Source organism: Cyprinodon tularosa, unplaced genomic scaffold (assembly GCF_016077235.1).
Source record: "Cyprinodon tularosa strain WSP-4 unplaced genomic scaffold, ASM1607723v1 ctg409, whole genome shotgun sequence".
Lineage (NCBI taxonomy): Eukaryota > Metazoa > Chordata > Actinopteri > Cyprinodontiformes > Cyprinodontidae > Cyprinodon > Cyprinodon tularosa.
Window position 1 is genome coordinate 860,763 of NW_024039129.1, and position 16,448 is coordinate 877,210.

Below are 16,448 nucleotides of genomic sequence, written 5' to 3' on the forward strand. Positions count from 1 at the left end.
TCACCGACTCCGCCCGCTGGAATGTGCGCGCGCCTTCACGTGCGTGTTTTTTTTAAATGAGTGATTGTCTATTGGTGTTGTTTACTGTGCGCGCGCGCCGATGTGAGTCTGTTGGGAGGTGTGCTGGTGATGGGGAGCTTTTTTTGTGTGCTTTCGGTAGTTGGAAGGCGGATCGAGCCGCCTGAGAAACTTTTGAAGGATTGTGGAACATTTCGCGCATTGAAGCATGGGCGGTTCTAGACGGTGGCCAACAGGGGCCGGTGCCCCAGTAAATCATGTCCTGGCCCCTGTTATGGCCCCTGTACCAAAGCATAATACTAAAGAAATTCTAATGATGATATGCGCTTGAACAGACATGGTTTCTGATAGGTCCTTTGGATCTATTTAATTTTTTTTCTTTAAAAATTCTGCTTTACTAATTATTGAAAAACAATAAGGTGATAGCTTCAGTGGAATTGAGATAGGATCCCAGTTTTCATCTGCTAAATGTTTTTTTTTTTTTAACAAATTGCTCTAATTTTTAGAAGTGACTTATCAGTTTTTTCTTGAGTTCTAATTCAGATTTAATAGAAAATATTTTAACTTAAATTAAGTCCAGATTATGTAAAATTATGAATTATAATTATGAACATATATTGACCTCATAAGAAATAGAATTTTAATTAAACCTAATTGTATAGAAATGTAACTTCATGCAGTCCTCTTAATATATTTGAATCCCTTGCCCTGTTTTTTATTTCATGCTTTTCTGTGCCCAAATGAAAACACTCTGGCCCCCTGGTACATTTGGTCTAGAACCACCACTGATTCAGAGGTCTTCAACACGGGGTCCGTGACCCCTAGGGGGTCCACGGAGGTACTGCAAGGGGGTCGCAAAAGTTTTGGTTGATTAGACCTTTATTTATATTCCCCCCTGCAATTTTTTCCACTAATTGAAAAGTCTTTAAATCCACATTAAGAAGAATTCAACACACTGTAGTAAACAGATAAATGGAGGCAGAAGATGTCTTTCAGTCATCAATGCACACATTCAGCGACACACAGGAGCTCTTTCAAGCTGGGCACCGTTTCATTCTCAACACCTGTCCCATCAACCAGGAATCCGAATCAGAAATACTTTAATAATCCCAGGGAGAAATTACTTTAGTTACATGTCTCCATCTGTTATAGAGTGACTATAGGACCAGTTTGATATAACACTATTTCATCCAATATACCTAATTAGGGGGTCCCCGCTCCATCTCACCATCAGTTTGGAGGTCCTTGGCCTGGAAAACTTTGAAGACCCCGGATCTATTTCCTTTTTTTTCTTTTAAATATTCTGTTTGACTAATTATTTAAAACAATAAGGTGATAGCTTCAGTGGTATTGAGACTGTCTCAATACAGTGGTATTTCATCTGCTAAGTCTTTTTTCAAAACAAATTTTTAAAAATACTCAAATTTTTACAGCTGAATTTATCAAATTCCTAAACTATGAATGTATATTGACATATTATTCCAAATAATAGCTTTATTTTACCTTTTAGATATTTATATAGCTACAATTTTTTGAGTTTCTCTTTTGCTATCCAAAGGGAACTTTATTTTGATTTAATAAATATTTTCAGTTGGAAGACATATAATTTTAATTAAACCTAATTGAATAGAAATTGCACTTCATGCAGCTCTCTTCATGTATTTGAATCCCCTGCCTGTTTTTTTGCTTCATGTAAAAAATACCTTGGCCCCCTGAAACATTTGGTCTAGAACCGCCACTGCATTGCAGCATCAAGAACACAGAAGCTTGGAACGTCAAACATGATGGCGAGAATTTAGATATATAAACTGAAGTTAAATGAAACCAGTGAAGATTTTAAACAAATGCTGATGAGATAAAAGTAGAGAAACACTACCTTGAACATTTTTGCAGGCAACAGTTTAAATGCCTTATATGGACCATATACCGCACCAATTCATAAAACAGCATCCACACAGCATAATGCTTCAACTTTTAATGCATCGTATCCAGATCAGGTTATTCAACCCAGTGGTCTAATCTGATCAGAGCGCCTTTTTCCACACATCTGTATCAAAACCCATTTCCTTTCTTTCTTTCAGCTGAAAACATGTTTAAGTTGTATAAACCTGAAAAACTGGTGTTAAATATAGGGTCAGTAATTGAAGTCAGTTTAGAAAACCAAGTTAATGGCCCTCTTTCACTTTATTAAGTGATATGTCAGTACTCTTTAAAGGAATAGTACACTCAAAACATGATTAGCCTTCATTTTCTACTCACCCCCATGCTGAACAACACTCTGGAGTACTTTTTTGATATCTCAAATGCATCTGGAGATCTGGGAGGCTTCTTGCTGTCTGCTGACATTCAAATAATGGAGGTCTATGGTGACCGAGGCAGAAAGGTCCATAAAAGTCCACAAAAAACGTGTCAATATTCCTCCATACTGCTCGTCCAATGTAATCCAAGTGTCCTGAGTGGGTAGCGTCCATAATTTACTCGAAACGAAGTCATTTAGAATGTTTTTAGAGCATAAACAGTAGTGTATAGGATTTCCTAAAAGCGCGTTCACGAGTCTACGGAAGCCGGCAGACCAAACCAGATGAAAGTGCGCATTCAGCCTCTGCTCTGCCAATAATGCAAGCGTAGAAGAAGAAATGTGCTGTTTACCTGTGCAAAGAAAGAAACAACGAAAGAAAAATGTCTGAGGACTTCAGTGTTGAGGAAGAGCATGAGTTCTTTGCCGAGCTGAATGCGCACTTTCATCTGGTATGGTCTGCCGCGGTTTCCGTAGACTCGTGAACTCGCAGGCGTGCGCTTTCAGGAAATCCTATACACTACTGTTTATGCTCTAAAAACATTCTAAATGACTTCGTTTCGAGTAAATTATGGACTCTACCCACTCAGGACACTTGGAATACATTGGACGAGCAGTATGGAGGAATATTGACACGTTTTTTGTGGACTTTTATGGACCTTTCTGCCTCGGGCGCTGGGCACGTCCATTATTTGAATGTCAGCAGACAGCAAGAAGCCTCCCAGATCTCCAGGTGCATTTGAGATATCAAAAAAGTACTCCAGAGTGTTGTTCAGCATGGGGGTGAGTAGAAAATGAAGGCTAATCATGTTTTGGGTGTACTATTCCTTTAAGTTGTTGGTTATTTCAAAAGGTGAAAGTTCAGCTAACTTTCACCTTCCTGTCGTGAAATGCAGGAAAACTTAATTTCAGAGATTTAATGTTTTTTCAATGTTATTTTAACAATATAAATGGATGCTAAATGGATGCAGCCAATCAGAGTAATATTTTTTGTTCTTTACAGTGATTAAAAAGGGCTTATCTAATTCTTGTTTTGGTTAAGGTTTAAACTTACCATTAATAAAAAATTGGAATCACCATGGATGGTTAGACATTAGTGAGCAGAGCCTTTTCTCCTTGAAGCAATTGTTAAGGTCAAAGGTTCAAAACTCACACTATTAATGTCACTAAAATAAAAAAGTTTTTAAAAATGTAGAAGACACTTGTCCCCATTAAGGTACATTAAGCTCTAAATAGAAAGTATGTTTTTTTTTTAGAAAGAACTTTAAGGTTGGATGTTAAATCATTACTTTTTCTATGTCATCACTACTTTCAGATAAGTTGGGGAGAAAAACACAGCATTTCAGGTAAAATAACATGGAATTTAAAGTCTGTCAAACTTAAAAGCAAAACTTAAAGTCCTAAACTTAAAAATCTGCCAATGTGTTTCCTTTACATTTTGAGTTGAGCCAGCTTTTCTTTTATAAAGGTCAGGTCATTTCCCCCACCTGAGATGTTGACCTCTGCAGCTCCTCCAGAGTTATCACATGGTTCTAAACTGGTTCTCGAAATAGTTGGAGAATGAGACGTTTTGTCTCTGTACCGCCTTGTTGACAGGCAGGAAACATCTCCGGATCAGTCCAAACACATGTTTAGCTTTTTGGATAAGTTTACTATAGTTCAAAGTGGTGGTGCATTGGCAGAGCGTAGGATCATCCTAGGTTGGAGTCCCGAGCTTGGTACCTTTGCTCCATGTCTTCCCTATCTCTCCAAAAAGATATAAATTAAGTTAGATATGAATAAATATGGAGCAGACAGACAGTACAATACAGTAGATAGGTCTGACCAACTTAATTTGAAAGTTGTTGTCAGTTTTTGGTAGGTTGTTTTAAAAAAAAAAAAAAATATTGGTTCACCAGTTGATCTTACTCAGGCTGTTGTTTTCCTCCTGCGGCAAGATGACGCTTAAGTCCCAGTTATTTACAAATAATTCAAAGTTGCACACGTAAATATTTAATTTACCTTCATATTGTTAATATAGTTGCAATATCTGCTATACTGCTATTTCTCTGCAAAATGTTAAACTGTTGTTTTTCCTAATCTCTTCACGTTTCTCTACAAGTTGCATTTGTTTATTCCACATCACACATTTCCACATTTATTTATGTCAGCTCTATTTTTGTCTATTTTTAACAGCTCATCAAAGCAAATTCCTCATACAGGTAAAATTCTACTTGTCAAAACAGATTTTTTTGATTCTGACTTTTGGAGTTGTTGTGATCACACCAACCCAAAACCCTATGGATCTAACACCACTTACATGTTCTTCTCCACTATAGCTGTATATAATCTGCAAATCTTTTATCTGCTATTATCTGTCATTATTTATCCTGTAGTATAATGGCACTAACATATATAAATAATCCATATCCTAACTTTCCTGTATAGTTTTCATACTTAGTTATTTTACAACTCTCTGTTTATATATACACCATTTATAGTCTATACATATTTAGTCTCTGTGCACATGTAAATAAATATTTATATCCTGTATAGCATTTCTGGATAGATGTAAACTACATTTCGTTGCTTTTTTACTACATTACTTTGACAGTATAGTGACAATAAAGTTGGATTCTATTCCAATATTACGAATGTTGACAAAGTAGCCTATTGTTGTTATTAGTATATGGCGGCCTAGTGGTTAGGGTATAGAGCTTGGAATTTCTGAGTTTGAGCTCCGATCATTGGCAGCCCACTGCTCCCCAAGATGATGGAGAGAGGTTTTTCGTCGCTCTGTACTTGTGACAGTGTAATGACGATAAAATCTGGAGGGAAAAAAAAGATAATTCCTCTTGAGATGGTCATTACTCAACAGGAGAGGTTGAAAAGTTGTACTAAAGGCACTCTAAAATAAAAAAGAACGATGTGACTCTTCCAGTGTCACTACTACCATCCAGGTGAGAAAGTCAGTGTGGCAGAAGATAATGACCTACTTGAGACTGACAGCAAGCTGAAGAGGGTCAAGAACAGGCTTTGCAGGTGAGTAGGGGACCAAGTCATCTCTTAATTGTCAAAACAAGTTCTTTACCAATCACATGGCCTAAACCAACAAATATACGCAGACAGAGATACGAAGAAGGCAGACAAGATTACAGAAGACATTATTCATTCTCTAAGATCCTGATCTCTGCTGCTTCCCTCAGGGCGAAGGCCCTGCCCTCCTTTATCCTCAACACACAATCGTCTTTTATACAATAAGCAATTAAATCATTAAACATTAAAAGGTAACATTAACTATTGAGCTTAAACTGCTTTACCAGTGATGGTAAATGTTGATGTCCTGGTTGTGTCTGTATGTCCACTATGTAAATGCTGCAAACCAATTTCACATTAGGGACAAATAAAGCTATTTCTCTCAGAAATATGTGCATTTCTTCTGGTTATATGAAGCAGTTTAAAGCAGGCCTGTTCTTAGCCCAACCATCCATGTTAACGCCTTGCCAATACTCAATCAGTGGTCAAAGTGTTTTCATATAGTAACCGAAACCTTGGATGTAAACCTAGCTTTAATGTAGGAGCATGGTCTCCTGGAAAACTTTAAAAGAAACAAAACATCTTATCTTCTGGCTCTGCAGAAAGGGTTTGATTGCTGATAATCAACTCTCACGGAGGCCTCTTCCTGATGGGAAACAGAATAGACTTTGAAATGGAGCTGAAAAGAACTCAAAGTGAGTGGCTCGCCTCTCTTCACAAATACATGGATAAAAATACATGCTGGTGTGAGCATGTCTAATACGACATTTGGTTCTTATAATTTTTCTCTTTCAACTTTTATGCATGTATCAGACATTCAGTATTTAAACTCTGACTGTATGGTGGAAACACACATCTTCATGCAGCGTTCAGTTTTGATTTAGGCCAGAAGGAACAGCTTTATTTAATCCAGATAGGCTATTTTCCAGAACTCATTAGCATTTTCCTACAACATGCGCTAGCTGAAGTGGAAATCGATGCTTGGAGGTATTTGATGCATGGAGAGGGGCTGATGGGGTGGGTGTAGGATGATCTGATGACAGAAACTGGTGGAATGTGGGGAAGGCCCAGCAGGAAGTCTTGGTAAAGGACCTGTTGAAGGACAACTCAGATTATTGAAATGCCCCATTTCCCACAAACCAACACTTTGTTGCATCAAACACCAACATCATGCCAAAGTTTACTATTATAGTCAACCTTAAAGGGGTTTAAATCAAAATGTATAGCAATTGCTTGGAATGTGTCCGATTAGATTATCTTTGTATGCCTTATCTGTTTGGTCTGTTGAGTGGCTGGAGACAAACTATCGTGAATCAATGGCATATAAATAGATAAATACATTTTACTAAACACCTTTAATTATCCCACAGTGGGCATATTGTCCTTTGTCTTTAGCCCATCTCATTAGGGAGTGGTGGGCTTTCCCATTAGAGGTGTCCAGTGAGCATACCAGTGTTAAGGGTCTGAAACAGGAAGCCAGGGTGACACTCTGACCTCTGCAGCCTCTCTGGGTTTAAAAAGCCCTGCTCTATAACTACAAGAGTTCAACACCAAACTTTATTCACCAATTTGAATACTGAAAATGGTTTCATCTTTTTCTCTGTAGATGTAAAACCAAAAGATAAAAATAACCTGACATTTTGGCAACATTTTAAGCTAAAACAAAAAATTATATTTTATTCATAAAATGATTCTGATGAATTTAAAGGAGATGCAGTGAGGTCTTGCAGTGGTGCAGGATGACCAAGGATGTAAATAATATCAGAGAAAAATAATGAGGTAAAAAAACTATGCCGTGTACAAATTTCACATAAGTAGGAGCGTGGTGGAAACTTGACATTATGGCGAGGTTTAAACTCGTCTGCAGCCTCTAACTGGTTTTCTTCCTGGACAGTCCTGTATTTAGCTCTACTTGACCAATGACTTCAGTTCAAGGTTAAAGGTAACTTTATTAGGTGATTATGTTTTGCAGTCTGGAAAGGGAAAGGGGAAACATTTAAATAAATTTTTAAAAATGAAACACAGAACACACACAGCAGAAAAAGGAGTACTGTACAACCCAGATATTAGAAGGCATTCCCAGCGCCGCATTGAACATGGTTATGAGAGAACAACAATAAATAAATAAATAAATAAATAAATAAATAAGGCCTATTTTGTATTCCTTAACTGACTGTATTAATTTAAACTAAGAAACAACTTAAAGAGACATAGAATCAGATAAATAAAAGTAAAAGCATATTAAGATTTGCTAAATAATAAATAAATAATGATAAACAAGGTTTATGTAAAAGAGCAACAGTGAGAGGAGAAAAACTGGTTCTGTAGCGAGTGGTCCTAAAGGAATCTCCATTCTTCTGGACAGATTTCACTTAAGTTTAAGTTTTCTTCAGGTCAATATACCACTCAAAAGCCAATAGCATTCATACTGTACGAACTGCATAAATTATATATGGCTACTTTAATGAGGTTATTGTTATCAACAAGTTAAAGAAGTCATTAAGTGAAATGGAGCATTGATCAATTCATACCTATTTGCTATGTAACTTCCTCCTCCGTTGCCTCAGAGGTCGAATCCATCTTTCCATGCGATCTGTCTCTCTCTTTTACCTGAGAGCAGGTTGCCAGGGTAACAGAACCCAGATTTCCCTCTGTCCCATAGTACTTTCACGGTGTCCCATTCCAAAGATCGAGTACGCCACTTTCAGCGCAAACTATGTCCCCCATGGCCACTCTTTCCCAGGTGTACAGGGTACTCATGTTTTGGAACGAAAAGGAAACTTAAGCCAGATTGTGTCTTTAGCCCCGTTTACACTACCCTCTGAAAACCGATCCATTCCGAGTTCAGACGGAACTTGGATCAGATAATCGTGCCGAACTCGGCTCCTTACAACCGTGACAATCTATGGTACTACTGCTCTCTGGAGGGAAACAAGCAAATCAACCTGGCGGCGCTCGTAACATTCAGGAAGTTTAGTTATAATTGTCATATTTCATTGTTTGCGGAGTCAGGTGAAGAAGGCAGCCTTTGGTGAAATTACCTGACAGAGTCGGTTTTTGGGAAGTGGATATGACAAACCTCAGTCTAATCAGGGCTTACAGACGCAGGAGACAATGACAGGAGTTGAAGTTCATCACACTGCTAAGCAGAATCATCACTGGAAGCCGTGTGGCACGATAGGGAAGCTGGTATGAATGTCTGAAATTTCATGATTACGGAGGCTGTCTGTAAGGAGATGAGGTGGTCTGCTCATGCGCTTTTGGTATCTTAGAACCGAGCCAGAACTGAACCGCACCGAGCCCTGCTGATGAACTAGTACCAGTTTAGAGTGGTTTGGTTGTGTCTGGCATGGCCCGGTTCAGTTTGCGTGCGATTTACACTCAACAGTAATCTCGATTACCGTGCTCGGACCGATTTCAGCACGGTTTCAAAAAGGTAGTGTAAATGGGGATATAGTTCCTCTCAAACATTCTTTTTTGAATTCATATGAAACTTTTATCCACTTTGTTGGATCCAAAACACCAGTGTTTCTATTTGTGCGCACTAAGCCTGACCTATACATAGGGAGTTTTCATATATAAAACAGGTCCATAAACCAAGCTTAAATTTTAAATCAAATCTGCATAATATTGAAACGTGCCCTCCCAAACTATTAGCAGGTACACAAATGATGAGGTGCAGAGGTGATCTATAAAGGGAAATTTCATGGTGGTGAGGGTTTCATATATAAGACCCCTGATAATTTTTGGGAATCCCAATGTTTTCCCAGACCGCAGCACAGATATCATCCTTCCAGACTCTTTCCTCCCATGGGAGGTTCCTGGAAGGTGTCCACAGAGAGGCACCCAGGAGGCTTTCATGCGGAGGAGAAGTATCTTAACTTGGAGTTGCTCTCCTTTGATGATGGAGCTCCCCCACCTCATCTCTATCGGGCTGAACTAAGGAAGGTCTTTTAAGCCTCTGTTGTCCTGGATTTGTTAATTTAGCTCATAATCCGTATGATCACCAATTCTATATTTTATTAAACATATCACTAGTCCATGCATTTGTTACTTCAAGGCTGGACTATTGTAATTCTTTACTATCAGGAAGTCCACAAGCTGTAGTTAAAAGCCTTCAGCTGATCCAAAATGCTGCAGCCAGAGTTCTGATGAAAATTTAAAAGAGAGATCATATCTGTCCTATCCTAGCTTCGCTTCATTGGGTTCCTGTTAAATAAAGAATAGAATTTAAAATCCTTCTCGTCACATATAAAGCCTTAAGTGGCCAAGCTCCATCTTATATCAGAGATCTGATTGTTCCTTATGTTCCTAACAGAGCACTTCACTCTCAATCTGCAGCAGGTGTACTAGTGGTTCCTAGAATTTCTAAAAGTAGAATGGGAGGCAGATCTTTTAGTTATCAGGCTCCTCTCCTGTGGAACCAACTACCAGTTTTAGTCCGTGAGGCAGACACCCTGTCTACTTTTAAGGATAGGCTTAAAACTTTCCTTTTTGGTAAAGCTTATAGTTAGAGTGGCTCAGGTTATCCTGAGCCCGCGGTTCTCAAAGTGTGTGGCGCGAACCACTGGTGGGGAATTGAGACGTGACAGGTGGGGCGCGCCAAGTTCCGATGTGTGTGTGTGTGTGTGTGTGTGTGTGTGTGTGTGTGTGTGTGTGTGTTGTGTGAAATGTAGAACGTGTGAGAGCAAACTGTCCTTATAGCTGTATGTTGGCGCTTTTTAGACCAATCAAACCCACAAAGTAATCATTACTAGCCTACATGCAGTCTAATTAAAAGAACATTAGATATGAGAAACATTTCACCTGGAACTGAAGTGCCAAAATAATGATTGACGTGACGTCAGCATATTATTTGTAATAATGTTGTGTGTTGCCAACTCAGCGACTCTGTCGCTATATTTCAGACCCCTCCAGCGACTCTTTTTCAAAAAAGCGACTAGCGACAAATCTAGCAACTTTTGGAGACTCTTACGTGAAAGCACGTATCGTTCCTTTTCTTGTCCTCCAGCGGCAGGTGCTGCCGTGGGGCGCCTCCCCCATCCCCACCCCGTTCTCCCTCGCTATCACAGGAGTCCCTCTCAGCGCTGCAGTCAGAGACACAGCATGTTTACCCTCAGCGTCCAGACTGCAAATGAAGCGCACATGCGCCGGGATTGACGGCGCAGGTTGATCATAAATAACTGAATTTGAAATATTTTATCTTAAATAAATAACGGCATTTGATTCACACAGCAGCATGTTCATGTTTTACCGTGATTTGTAGGCTCCTTGGTGGACCACAAGGGAAAAAAAGAAAACGTTTAAAAAAGTTAAAAAAAAATTGTAACTCCGCCATATTGTCTCTTTATGGTTCATTTTGCCGGTCACAAACCGGGTAAAGGAGGAGGGTTAGTATTGTAATAAATTAAACATTAATAAAACAAAAATAATAATAATAATAAACATTAATTGACAGAAAAAAGTAGCTCTATATTATTTGGGTGTTTTTACTCACTTTTTGTCTCTCTCTAACAACGTTATTTCTCCCACTCCCATCTCAGCTGAACATTGAACATGACTTGAGAGTGGCAGTATCAAGCCTGCAACCCCGTTTTGAGAAACTGTGCAATGCAAAACAGGCTCATTGCAGCCACTAATGCAGGGATAAATAGACCTGTCTTGCCAGATGGATTTCATTTCTTTTCTTTTATTAACAGATTGCAGAGTGGCACTTAAATTTTTTCTATCTTTGAGCTTGATACAAATTTTGACACAGCTGCATTTTTATTTTCTTTATTTTTGAGCTTGCTGTTATTTGATGTAGATAGTTTGTATTTAGATACTACTTGTTACTTCAATAAAATTGGAACATTTTAAGATTGTTGCATATTTCATTAGTATTGTGTTGGGGCGATGGGGACAGGCGGGGCTTGAAAATTCCCCCTTGTCCAAAGTGGGGAATGACAGAAAAAGTTTGAGAACCACTGTCCTGAGCTAACTCTATAGTTATGCTGCTATAGGTTTAGACTGCTGGAGGACACAGGAACCCCTATTTCATCATTCTGCTTCATTCTATCTGTATTCTCCCACTCTGCAGAATCTGTTAGTTCAATCTCTACCGTTTGCTCTCTCTGCTTTTTCTCATAGTCGCTTCGCCTCGTCTCTTCCTGTTTGGCTTTGACTCCATCCTGGAGAGAAATATCAGCTGTTCTGCTGCCATCAACACCTTTGTTTATAGATGTTGGACATCAGCCTGTTTTTCCAGGGTAGTCCTGTTTCTCTGACTGTGACTGGCTGGATGTGCTCTCTTCATTCTCTGAAAATGGGAGCTGGCTCGGAGCTCGTCTGCCTGGCTGTTTCCTGGACGTGGCCGCCTTTTACAGCTGCTTTTTGTTTCTCTGCTTCTGTCTCCTTGAACCCCAGTCAGACTCGACAGATGGCCGCTCACACTGAGCCTGGTTCTGCTGGAGGTTTCTTTCTGTTAAAAGGGAGTTTTTCCTCTCAACTGTCGCTACAAGCATGCTTAGTGTGAGGGATTGCATTTGAGTCAATGAGTTGATGAAATCAACTGGTTTTCAATTTGAATCAATTTGACTGTATGATCTGGTGAACTGTAAAGTGCCTTGAGATGACATGTGTTGTGAATTGGCGCTATATAAATAAACTGAATTGAAAAATTCAACAGGCCCATCATATTAAGGTCAAGATTTTAAATCATCTTGCTTAACATGCTTAATGGCCTTATGTGAAGAAACATGAACCCATTGATGTTCGACATCAGTTTATGGGCTCTGAAATGGTTCCTATGTTTCATCAAATAAAGCCCTGAGATGCAATCTGAGTTTTGTGAAGGTATTGCATTACTTTTCACCTCTTGCAAAAATACTTTACTTCAAGATTTGTGAAAAATATTAACAGAAAAAAGATATTTATCTCTAAAGTTAAACATTTTCCTTATTTACACCACTATTGTTCGAAGGATCCTATATCTGCATGGGGTTGTTGATTTACAATATTTTCCCTCATTGAATAGGTCTGTGGAGGCAACAGGGGGCAGGAGCTGCTTTACATGATGTCCTTTTGTTCTGAGCATCCACGCATACTGAAGTAAAATCGTTGTGACAACTGGAGAGAGATGTATTCATATAAGAATAAAAGCATCTCTGAATACTAAAATTCCACGGTACAGCTGGCGTACTGATCGCTTGGTCATAATTCATGGGAAATATCCCAAAAATGTAGCACCCTGCAAGGCCTGTTGATTAACGGTGGTCAAGTTATGAACCGAAAAAAAAAAAGAAAAACTGAATTTAATCTACATTTTTTTCAGTCTCAGGAGGATATGTAGGAGTGGAAGTAGGAGAGTTCAAGGAGAACACTGACGAGGAGGAAAATCTTACCTAGCAACAGTGGCAGGGAGGAACTGCTGCCAAGATCTCTCTGACTTTCTTTGTTTGTTTGTTGGACGAAGTTATCCTGGAAAAAATATGGAGCAGAACCCACAGAAAAGATAAGGAGATGCCATGTTTTACATCTGTCCTCCCAGTCCTTTCCTCCCCAATATGAGTAATTCACTCCAAACAAACTGTTGTCTTCAGACACTAACAATTTATTCCTGGTTGTGTTTACCTTTGAGTACCAGCCTCACCCCACAATGGATGATTACAATACAGGGTGTCATTGATTGGACACGGCTCAGTCGCTCTCAAACACACACAGGCATTGTTGCTCGCTAACACCTGTGATCCTGACTCTGCGAGAAAAGAGAAGTGGGCTTCTGCTGGTCAGGCTTGTGTCTGAGACGCCCCCTTCATCTACCCCGACCCCTATGCTCCCCCGATGCCATTTGGGGGCTCCAGTTTCACAAAGGGGGATTTCCACCAAAGCAGATCCAGCGTTACAGATCAGTGCAAAAGTCTTAATTTATTCCTTATTTCTTTGCTATATGATCTAGGTATATGACATTCGTCTAAACTGATTTTATAAGAATCATTCAGTGTCATTTCTGATCCCAATATTGTTTTCTAAATGAAAAGAAAATTAAGCTTCATAAAAAAACAATAGAAAACTGGATCTACCTCTATAATAAACGTCTAATAATAAAAACCACTGTGTTTGATTGTTGTTAAATGGTATTTTAACACCGTATAGGTGCAATTTTGCTTTTCTCACACAGTAACCTGCATATATTAGAAGGTCAACATATGGCTGAAATGTTTTTCTACAGTTTAATGAAACCATTCATTTTAGATATTGGTATTTCACTGTAAATAGTTTAGGTCTTCCATTATCAGCTCTCCTCACTTCACAGTATTAAGTCTGGGTTATTGTTCTTTTCATATTTTGTAAGGTTATGCAATAAGCTTTAAAACTTAGCTGTATTTTTATTCCCTTGCTCTGCGCTACACTAGGGTTTTCCAAACTTTTCAGCCTCTGACTCCAAAATGAACACTGGAAAAACCTGGAGATCTCCTCCAATACATATATATTATGATATATACTCCACTTTATTTATTTAGAAATATAAAGGGAAATAATGATATTGATTTTTAAACAATTTTTAATTTATTGAATTCATAACTTTAATTTTTTTTAATTATCTAGTGTTTTATTTAAACATTTCATAGTGTACTTAATTCATACGGTAGATAAATAAAGATTAAATCTAATAATTTAATTGGACCTTCACATCTATGTTCTAAGTCTAAATGTGATCCCATGAGGATGATTGTGAAAACCACAACATGACCCCCGCTTTGGGAACCCCTTTGCTAGCTTAACATGATATAAGGCAATACTGAAAATAACAGACATTAGGTTTTAAAAACAATTAACAATCTAAAAGTGTGGTATTGCGTTTGTGTTTAGCTCTGTTAAATCTGTGGTATTTCTCTGCCGGTTCATCCAGAGATTGATTCATATTCTTCTCTGCAGAACAGCTGAGCTCAGTCAAACTGGGATAGGGAGTGTCTGTAATCTTCTCAAGTCTTTGCACACATTCTCATCCATATTTACATCTGGATTTTGACTGGGCGATTGTGAAACATGTGTATGTTGTGATCTAAACCACTCAATCACAGCTCAGGCTGTATGTTTAGAGTTGTTCTCTGGCCAAAACGTGAAACACCCTGTCTTAAGTCCTTTGAAGACTAAAGGGCTTTTTTTCAGGATTTCCCTATGGGCTGCTTTAGTGCTTCATCCATCTTCTCAATCAACTTACAAGTTTCCCTCTCTTGAAAATAAAAAAAAACACATAATCCCAACATGTGGTGTTTTCAAGATAGCATGCATTTTCTGTCACATCTGAAAACAGGAAGTGTAAAAAGTTAAATATTGGTCTCCTCCTTCTACGTGTTAACTGCAGTTGTAAAACAAAGTTGATATAAATATACGGCAATTTTTTTAGATTTTATCAGCCAAACGTTTGGCAAACAAACAATGCTCCTTTTTATACTGAGCTAACAATTAGCTTTAAAAAGTCACATTACATAAAATAAAAAAGTCAAGTAAGCAGCTGCAAAGAAAAAAATCAGAAGGAAGAAAAAGAAAATGGGACGTTGCCTCATTTCCATGTTGATATGAGTGATAAGATGGGCCCCAGGGGCCACATGTGTGCATTATCCAACCTGATACGGCTGTTGAATGTGTATTGTTGTTCGTAATGCAGAACTAAAAGCTAATGCAGGATGTAAACTGAGAACTAAAGTGGACTGGGTTTTGTGGTGGAGGGACGGAAGGGGGTGGTTAAAGCAGGGTAATGTGTGTATGTGTGTGTGTGTGTTAGGGGTGGGGGTGCTGGGAGAGTTGCCAAGCACAGGTGTAAAGGAACGACAGCAGCTCTGGTGGACGGTCAAACAGCAGAGCCTTTGTTCCAAACACACACACTAAGAGAGCAGCAAGAGCGGCCCAGGCCAGCACATGCTAGATTACATGAGCTCATCTGTGAGTATGATTAGACAGATACCCTGCTTCCTACATCAATCCCCCTTCCCCACAACCTTCGTCTCCACCCCCTAAACCAGCACCTGAACCTTCTCATCCTGCCCCAATCAGTACGGCATGAGAAAGCAGCTCCATGTGCCTCATCAGACATTTTCTGCTACCTGATAAGCTAACTGGTGAGGCAGGAATTACGAAGCGGGGTCAAAGTGCATCAGGCTGTTTGCACAGATGAATTGCAAATGACCAAAAGGCTGTGTTCAGCATGGGCTGCTCACAGATTTACCAGGAATACGATCCGTTTGAGTTCTCACCTCTGTTCACTCTTTGTAAAAAAAATGGACTTTTAAAAATCAGCAAACAAGTCACACATCTGTTACCTGCATATAGATATTTAGTAATGAACAAACGTTGGTGATAATATGCTCCTGCTGTGTGTGTGCACTGAGGTGAGAAGCTGGGAAGCTGCAGGGCATGTGCGGAGCTACGTGTCGACTTGTAATGTAAACCATGCGTGTGCGGCAGGCTTCAGTGTGGTCATTTGTATTTCACGCAGCTAAAGAGGCCAGCGCCGAGGGGCAAAATCCAGAGACAGCTGACGGTGACCCTAATCTCCTGTTTTGTTATTCTTCTCAGATTTGTATATCTTTAGTCAGTAACGCTAATGCAGAACACGTTGAACGTTTGTTTATGCTGAAACCTACTTGGTAGTCCAGCGGTTATGCATTTGGTAGATCTCCAGCTCAGGATAAGGGCACTTAAGGGTTAGATTTCCATTAAGTAAGTGTTCCTACAAGATGCTGTTTAAAAAAAGCAATAAATGAAATTAAATCTGTAGATGCTTTAACGATGAGGATTATATGGAAACAGTTAACTTAAACAGTCCCACCATTCAGAAGCGGCTTCTTGTTTTGCAAACTTTGAATTAAAGCCTAAACTGATTGACATGGGCGTTCTTACTCATGTCAGCTGAGATGAAAATTTAAATCTGGTAACTTTCAAACTCACAGTGCAACGTAGGTTATTGTAAACAACTTAGTAGCTACAGCTGAGAGCTTAACAACCAGAGGTGGACCAGGGAGCAATCATGGATGGTTGTCTGCTCCAAAAGTTCCATTTATCGTTTCCCAAAGGCGACTTTGGATAAGAATCAGTTTACTGGGGAAAACTTGGAACTGATGACTAAAACAGTCATTTA